Raw genomic sequence first — 9,029 nt, forward strand, 5'->3', positions numbered from 1 at the left:
TAGGGTTAGGGTTAGGGTTAGGGTTAGGGTTAGGGTTAGGGTTAGGGTTAGGGTTAGGGTTAGGGTTAGGGTTAGGGTTAGGGTTAGGGTTAGGGTTAGGGTTAGGGTTAGGGTTAGGGTTAGGGTTAGGGTTAGGGTTAGGGTTAGGGTTAGGGTTAGGGTTAGGGTTAGGGTTAGGGTTAGGGTTAGGGTTAGGGTTAGGGTTAGGGTTAGGGTTAGGGTTAGGGTTAGGGTTAGGGTTAGGGTTAGGGTTAGGGTTAGGGTTAGGGTTAGGGTTAGGGTTAGGGTTAGGGTTAGGGTTAGGGTTAGGGTTAGGGTTAGGGTTAGGGTTAGGGTTAGGGTTAGGGTTAGGGTTAGGGTTAGGGTTAGGGTTAGGGTTAGGGTTAGGGTTAGGGTTAGGGTTAGGGTTAGGGTTAGGGTTAGGGTTAGGGTTAGGGTTAGGGTTAGGGTTAGGGTTAGGGTTAGGGTTAGGGTTAGGGTTAGGGTTAGGGTTAGGGTTAGGGTTAGGGTTAGGGTTAGGGTTAGGGTTAGGGTTAGGGTTAGGGTTAGGGTTAGGGTTAGGGTTAGGGTTAGGGTTAGGGTTAGGGTTAGGGTTAGGGTTAGGGTTAGGGTTAGGGTTAGGGTTAGGGTTAGGGTTAGGGTTAGGGTTAGGGTTAGGGTTAGGGTTAGGGTTAGGGTTAGGGTTAGGGTTAGGGTTAGGGTTAGGGTTAGGGTTAGGGTTAGGGTTAGGGTTAGGGTTAGGGTTAGGGTTAGGGTTAGGGTTAGGGTTAGGGTTAGGGTTAGGGTTAGGGTTAGGGTTAGGGTTAGGGTTAGGGTTAGGGTTAGGGTTAGGGTTAGGGTTAGGGTTAGGGTTAGGGTTAGGGTTAGGGTTAGGGTTAGGGTTAGGGTTAGGGTTAGGGTTAGGGTTAGGGTTAGGGTTAGGGTTAGGGTTAGGGTTAGGGTTAGGGTTAGGGTTAGGGTTAGGGTTAGGGTTAGGGTTAGGGTTAGGGTTAGGGTTAGGGTTAGGGTTAGGGTTAGGGTTAGGGTTAGGGTTAGGGTTAGGGTTAGGGTTAGGGTTAGGGTTAGGGTTAGGGTTAGGGTTAGGGTTAGGGTTAGGGTTAGGGTTAGGGTTAGGGTTAGGGTTAGGGTTAGGGTTAGGGTTAGGGTTAGGGTTAGGGTTAGGGTTAGGGTTAGGGTTAGGGTTAGGGTTAGGGTTAGGGTTAGGGTTAGGGTTAGGGTTAGGGTTAGGGTTAGGGTTAGGGTTAGGGTTAGGGTTAGGGTTAGGGTTAGGGTTAGGGTTAGGGTTAGGGTTAGGGTTAGGGTTAGGGTTAGGGTTAGGGTTAGGGTTAGGGTTAGGGTTAGGGTTAGGGTTAGGGTTAGGGTTAGGGTTAGGGTTAGGGTTAGGGTTAGGGTTAGGGTTAGGGTTAGGGTTAGGGTTAGGGTTAGGGTTAGGGTTAGGGTTAGGGTTAGGGTTAGGGTTAGGGTTAGGGTTAGGGTTAGGGTTAGGGTTAGGGTTAGGGTTAGGGTTAGGGTTAGGGTTAGGGTTAGGGTTAGGGTTAGGGTTAGGGTTAGGGTTAGGGTTAGGGTTAGGGTTAGGGTTAGGGTTAGGGTTAGGGTTAGGGTTAGGGTTAGGGTTAGGGTTAGGGTTAGGGTTAGGGTTAGGGTTAGGGTTAGGGTTAGGGTTAGGGTTAGGGTTAGGGTTAGGGTTAGGGTTAGGGTTAGGGTTAGGGTTAGGGTTAGGGTTAGGGTTAGGGTTAGGGTTAGGGTTAGGGTTAGGGTTAGGGTTAGGGTTAGGGTTAGGGTTAGGGTTAGGGTTAGGGTTAGGGTTAGGGTTAGGGTTAGGGTTAGGGTTAGGGTTAGGGTTAGGGTTAGGGTTAGGGTTAGGGTTAGGGTTAGGGTTAGGGTTAGGGTTAGGGTTAGGGTTAGGGTTAGGGTTAGGGTTAGGGTTAGGGTTAGGGTTAGGGTTAGGGTTAGGGTTAGGGTTAGGGTTAGGGTTAGGGTTAGGGTTAGGGTTAGGGTTAGGGTTAGGGTTAGGGTTAGGGTTAGGGTTAGGGTTAGGGTTAGGGTTAGGGTTAGGGTTAGGGTTAGGGTTAGGGTTAGGGTTAGGGTTAGGGTTAGGGTTAGGGTTAGGGTTAGGGTTAGGGTTAGGGTTAGGGTTAGGGTTAGGGTTAGGGTTAGGGTTAGGGTTAGGGTTAGGGTTAGGGTTAGGGTTAGGGTTAGGGTTAGGGTTAGGGTTAGGGTTAGGGTTAGGGTTAGGGTTAGGGTTAGGGTTAGGGTTAGGGTTAGGGTTAGGGTTAGGGTTAGGGTTAGGGTTAGGGTTAGGGTTAGGGTTAGGGTTAGGGTTAGGGTTAGGGTTAGGGTTAGGGTTAGGGTTAGGGTTAGGGTTAGGGTTAGGGTTAGGGTTAGGGTTAGGGTTAGGGTTAGGGTTAGGGTTAGGGTTAGGGTTAGGGTTAGGGTTAGGGTTAGGGTTAGGGTTAGGGTTAGGGTTAGGGTTAGGGTTAGGGTTAGGGTTAGGGTTAGGGTTAGGGTTAGGGTTAGGGTTAGGGTTAGGGTTAGGGTTAGGGTTAGGGTTAGGGTTAGGGTTAGGGTTAGGGTTAGGGTTAGGGTTAGGGTTAGGGTTAGGGTTAGGGTTAGGGTTAGGGTTAGGGTTAGGGTTAGGTTGAAATTATGCGGGCAGTGGGCTAAAAAGCCCTCTTGTGATTTCTGATCTCCTCACTTGAGATTCTGTTTCACATCACCCTGCCACTTTGATCTGGCCCACGCCTTCATTAACCAGGTCCCACACTTGCCCTTATTGAATCCTACCCCTCTCAGAATATCAAAAGTTAATCGGGGAATGCCTAGGGTTTGTGGGGGTGTATGCCCCCCTTGGAAGTTGCCTAGGGTTTATGGGGGTGTATGCCCCTTTTGGACTTTAGGATTAGGTTTAAGTGTAGGGCTGGTGGATCTATATGTTTAGCTGGCAAAGGTTAGTCTGCAGAATTTAAAGTCTGAGCTCCTAAGCCAGCTGCTTGTATAGGAAAATCGAAACCTCTCATTATCATGTGCCAGGACACATCATCAGTAATGCACTCTCGGATCGTCGGGTGTTTCGAGCCTTTACATTAGACACCCTCCCCGAGCCGGCTCCGTCAAGTTGATCAAGCTTGCCGTGTGTATTACCCCTGGACCAGACAATGAAAGGCGACACCTCCCCTGAAATGGCTTAAACCAAGCCAATCACGCTTGGCGTATGTACTACCCCCTAGACCAGACAACGAAAGGCACAAAATTGTACAGGTCATACTACTTCTAAGGGTTTAATTCCAGGGCGGCCTAGCTCCTTGGGCCTCACTCAGGCCATGCGGAGAATCTGTAGGCCTACTTCTTAATTCCCTTAGGTAGTTGGGACTATTTTTCCAGAATTTTCACATAATGAAAGTTCTGGACTATTTTTAACCTGACCGTGGTTAAGAAGGAATCCCCAGGGACACTAACCAGAGTTACCCACTCGCCCACGTGGCAGGTATCGATCCACACAACCTCTCCTATCCTTGCCTTTCCACATCATTAAGACAATAATGTAAGTAAGACAATAAATAAAAGAATAATGTTCCTACTGCTTATCTTGCGTCTGCGATTTCGACTCCAACCAATTGCCTTCAAAAAAGCGTGATTCCCGACCGGAAGGTCCAACTCGACTCTCGTCCGTCACTCGGGTCTTCTGTGGAGTCTCTAAACCCAGACAATACTGCTATCCAGTTAAAACGTCCCTCACCTTCTTCCCCCCGCAGGGCCTCTTTTAACTAATGTGATACTAAAACCTAATTGTCCACCTGCTGCAAACCTGGCTGTTGCTAGGAGACCGGCTCACCTCAGCCTTTAAAGGTACATTAGCTGCTGATTGGTGAACCTCTCCATTCTTTTAACTATGAATTTTTTAACACCTAATAGGTGAAATAAAATCTCTGGGTTTTCTTATTGGCCTTTCTGGGGCCGGGAGAATGAAGAGCGTGTCACTGATAGGTTAGGTTGAAATTATGCGGGCAGTGGGCTAAAAAGCCCTCTTGTGATTTCTGATCTCCTCACTTGAGATTCTGTTTCACATCACCCTGCCACTTTGATCTGGCCCACGCCTTCATTAACCAGGTCCCACACTTGCCCTTATTGAATCCTACCCCTCTCAGAATATCAAAAGTTAATCGGGGAATGCCTAGGGTTTGTGGGGGTGTATGCCCCCCTTGGAAGTTGCCTAGGGTTTATGGGGGTGTATGCCCCTTTTGGACTTTAGGATTAGGTTTAAGTGTAGGGCTGGTGGATCTATATGTTTAGCTGGCAAAGGTTAGTCTGCAGAATTTAAAGTCTGAGCTCCTAAGCCAGCTGCTTGTATAGGAAAATCGAAACCTCTCATTATCATGTGCCAGGACACATCATCAGTAATGCACTCTCGGATCGTCGGGTGTTTCGAGCCTTTACATTAGACACCCTCCCCGAGCCGGCTCCGTCAAGTTGATCAAGCTTGCCGTGTGTATTACCCCTGGACCAGACAATGAAAGGCGACACCTCCCCTGAAATGGCTTAAACCAAGCCAATCACGCTTGGCGTATGTACTACCCCCTAGACCAGACAACGAAAGGCACAAAATTGTACAGGTCATACTACTTCTAAGGGTTTAATTCCAGGGCGGCCTAGCTCCTTGGGCCTCACTCAGGCCATGCGGAGAATCTGTAGGCCTACTTCTTAATTCCCTTAGGTAGTTGGGACTATTTTTCCAGAATTTTCACATAATGAAAGTTCTGGACTATTTTTAACCTGACCGTGGTTAAGAAGGAATCCCCAGGGACACTAACCAGAGTTACCCACTCGCCCACGTGGCAGGTATCGATCCACACAACCTCTCCTATCCTTGCCTTTCCACATCATTAAGACAATAATGTAAGTAAGACAATAAATAAAAGAATAATGTTCCTACTGCTTATCTTGCGTCTGCGATTTCGACTCCAACCAATTGCCTTCAAAAAAGCGTGATTCCCGACCGGAAGGTCCAACTCGACTCTCGTCCGTCACTCGGGTCTTCTGTGGAGTCTCTAAACCCAGACAATACTGCTATCCAGTTAAAACGTCCCTCACCTTCTTCCCCCCGCAGGGCCTCTTTTAACTAATGTGATACTAAAACCTAATTGTCCACCTGCTGCAAACCTGGCTGTTGCTAGGAGACCGGCTCACCTCAGCCTTTAAAGGTACATTAGCTGCTGATTGGTGAACCTCTCCATTCTTTTAACTATGAATTTTTTAACACCTAATAGGTGAAATAAAATCTCTGGGTTTTCTTATTGGCCTTTCTGGGGCCGGGAGAATGAAGAGCGTGTCACTGATAGGTTAGGTTGAAATTATGCGGGCAGTGGGCTAAAAAGCCCTCTTGTGATTTCTGATCTCCTCACTTGAGATTCTGTTTCACATCACCCTGCCACTTTGATCTGGCCCACGCCTTCATTAACCAGGTCCCACACTTGCCCTTATTGAATCCTACCCCTCTCAGAATATCAAAAGTTAATCGGGGAATGCCTAGGGTTTGTGGGGGTGTATGCCCCCCTTGGAAGTTGCCTAGGGTTTATGGGGGTGTATGCCCCTTTTGGACTTTAGGATTAGGTTTAAGTGTAGGGCTGGTGGATCTATATGTTTAGCTGGCAAAGGTTAGTCTGCAGAATTTAAAGTCTGAGCTCCTAAGCCAGCTGCTTGTATAGGAAAATCGAAACCTCTCATTATCATGTGCCAGGACACATCATCAGTAATGCACTCTCGGATCGTCGGGTGTTTCGAGCCTTTACATTAGACACCCTCCCCGAGCCGGCTCCGTCAAGTTGATCAAGCTTGCCGTGTGTATTACCCCTGGACCAGACAATGAAAGGCGACACCTCCCCTGAAATGGCTTAAACCAAGCCAATCACGCTTGGCGTATGTACTACCCCCTAGACCAGACAACGAAAGGCACAAAATTGTACAGGTCATACTACTTCTAAGGGTTTAATTCCAGGGCGGCCTAGCTCCTTGGGCCTCACTCAGGCCATGCGGAGAATCTGTAGGCCTACTTCTTAATTCCCTTAGGTAGTTGGGACTATTTTTCCAGAATTTTCACATAATGAAAGTTCTGGACTATTTTTAACCTGACCGTGGTTAAGAAGGAATCCCCAGGGACACTAACCAGAGTTACCCACTCGCCCACGTGGCAGGTATCGATCCACACAACCTCTCCTATCCTTGCCTTTCCACATCATTAAGACAATAATGTAAGTAAGACAATAAATAAAAGAATAATGTTCCTACTGCTTATCTTGCGTCTGCGATTTCGACTCCAACCAATTGCCTTCAAAAAAGCGTGATTCCCGACCGGAAGGTCCAACTCGACTCTCGTCCGTCACTCGGGTCTTCTGTGGAGTCTCTAAACCCAGACAATACTGCTATCCAGTTAAAACGTCCCTCACCTTCTTCCCCCCGCAGGGCCTCTTTTAACTAATGTGATACTAAAACCTAATTGTCCACCTGCTGCAAACCTGGCTGTTGCTAGGAGACCGGCTCACCTCAGCCTTTAAAGGTACATTAGCTGCTGATTGGTGAACCTCTCCATTCTTTTAACTATGAATTTTTTAACACCTAATAGGTGAAATAAAATCTCTGGGTTTTCTTATTGGCCTTTCTGGGGCCGGGAGAATGAAGAGCGTGTCACTGATAGGTTAGGTTGAAATTATGCGGGCAGTGGGCTAAAAAGCCCTCTTGTGATTTCTGATCTCCTCACTTGAGATTCTGTTTCACATCACCCTGCCACTTTGATCTGGCCCACGCCTTCATTAACCAGGTCCCACACTTGCCCTTATTGAATCCTACCCCTCTCAGAATATCAAAAGTTAATCGGGGAATGCCTAGGGTTTGTGGGGGTGTATGCCCCCCTTGGAAGTTGCCTAGGGTTTATGGGGGTGTATGCCCCTTTTGGACTTTAGGATTAGGTTTAAGTGTAGGGCTGGTGGATCTATATGTTTAGCTGGCAAAGGTTAGTCTGCAGAATTTAAAGTCTGAGCTCCTAAGCCAGCTGCTTGTATAGGAAAATCGAAACCTCTCATTATCATGTGCCAGGACACATCATCAGTAATGCACTCTCGGATCGTCGGGTGTTTCGAGCCTTTACATTAGACACCCTCCCCGAGCCGGCTCCGTCAAGTTGATCAAGCTTGCCGTGTGTATTACCCCTGGACCAGACAATGAAAGGCGACACCTCCCCTGAAATGGCTTAAACCAAGCCAATCACGCTTGGCGTATGTACTACCCCCTAGACCAGACAACGAAAGGCACAAAATTGTACAGGTCATACTACTTCTAAGGGTTTAATTCCAGGGCGGCCTAGCTCCTTGGGCCTCACTCAGGCCATGCGGAGAATCTGTAGGCCTACTTCTTAATTCCCTTAGGTAGTTGGGACTATTTTTCCAGAATTTTCACATAATGAAAGTTCTGGACTATTTTTAACCTGACCGTGGTTAAGAAGGAATCCCCAGGGACACTAACCAGAGTTACCCACTCGCCCACGTGGCAGGTATCGATCCACACAACCTCTCCTATCCTTGCCTTTCCACATCATTAAGACAATAATGTAAGTAAGACAATAAATAAAAGAATAATGTTCCTACTGCTTATCTTGCGTCTGCGATTTCGACTCCAACCAATTGCCTTCAAAAAAGCGTGATTCCCGACCGGAAGGTCCAACTCGACTCTCGTCCGTCACTCGGGTCTTCTGTGGAGTCTCTAAACCCAGACAATACTGCTATCCAGTTAAAACGTCCCTCACCTTCTTCCCCCCGCAGGGCCTCTTTTAACTAATGTGATACTAAAACCTAATTGTCCACCTGCTGCAAACCTGGCTGTTGCTAGGAGACCGGCTCACCTCAGCCTTTAAAGGTACATTAGCTGCTGATTGGTGAACCTCTCCATTCTTTTAACTATGAATTTTTTAACACCTAATAGGTGAAATAAAATCTCTGGGTTTTCTTATTGGCCTTTCTGGGGCCGGGAGAATGAAGAGCGTGTCACTGATAGGTTAGGTTGAAATTATGCGGGCAGTGGGCTAAAAAGCCCTCTTGTGATTTCTGATCTCCTCACTTGAGATTCTGTTTCACATCACCCTGCCACTTTGATCTGGCCCACGCCTTCATTAACCAGGTCCCACACTTGCCCTTATTGAATCCTACCCCTCTCAGAATATCAAAAGTTAATCGGGGAATGCCTAGGGTTTGTGGGGGTGTATGCCCCCCTTGGAAGTTGCCTAGGGTTTATGGGGGTGTATGCCCCTTTTGGACTTTAGGATTAGGTTTAAGTGTAGGGCTGGTGGATCTATATGTTTAGCTGGCAAAGGTTAGTCTGCAGAATTTAAAGTCTGAGCTCCTAAGCCAGCTGCTTGTATAGGAAAATCGAAACCTCTCATTATCATGTGCCAGGACACATCATCAGTAATGCACTCTCGGATCGTCGGGTGTTTCGAGCCTTTACATTAGACACCCTCCCCGAGCCGGCTCCGTCAAGTTGATCAAGCTTGCCGTGTGTATTACCCCTGGACCAGACAATGAAAGGCGACACCTCCCCTGAAATGGCTTAAACCAAGCCAATCACGCTTGGCGTATGTACTACCCCCTAGACCAGACAACGAAAGGCACAAAATTGTACAGGTCATACTACTTCTAAGGGTTTAATTCCAGGGCGGCCTAGCTCCTTGGGCCTCACTCAGGCCATGCGGAGAATCTGTAGGCCTACTTCTTAATTCCCTTAGGTAGTTGGGACTATTTTTCCAGAATTTTCACATAATGAAAGTTCTGGACTATTTTTAACCTGACCGTGGTTAAGAAGGAATCCCCAGGGACACTAACCAGAGTTACCCACTCGCCCACGTGGCAGGTATCGATCCACACAACCTCTCCTATCCTTGCCTTTCCACATCATTAAGACAATAATGTAAGTAAGACAATAAATAAAAGAATAATGTTCCTACTGCTTATCTTGCGTCTGCGATTTCGACTCCAACCAATTGCCTT

This window comes from Hypanus sabinus, chromosome 18 (assembly GCF_030144855.1).
Source record: "Hypanus sabinus isolate sHypSab1 chromosome 18, sHypSab1.hap1, whole genome shotgun sequence".
NCBI lineage: Eukaryota > Metazoa > Chordata > Chondrichthyes > Myliobatiformes > Dasyatidae > Hypanus > Hypanus sabinus.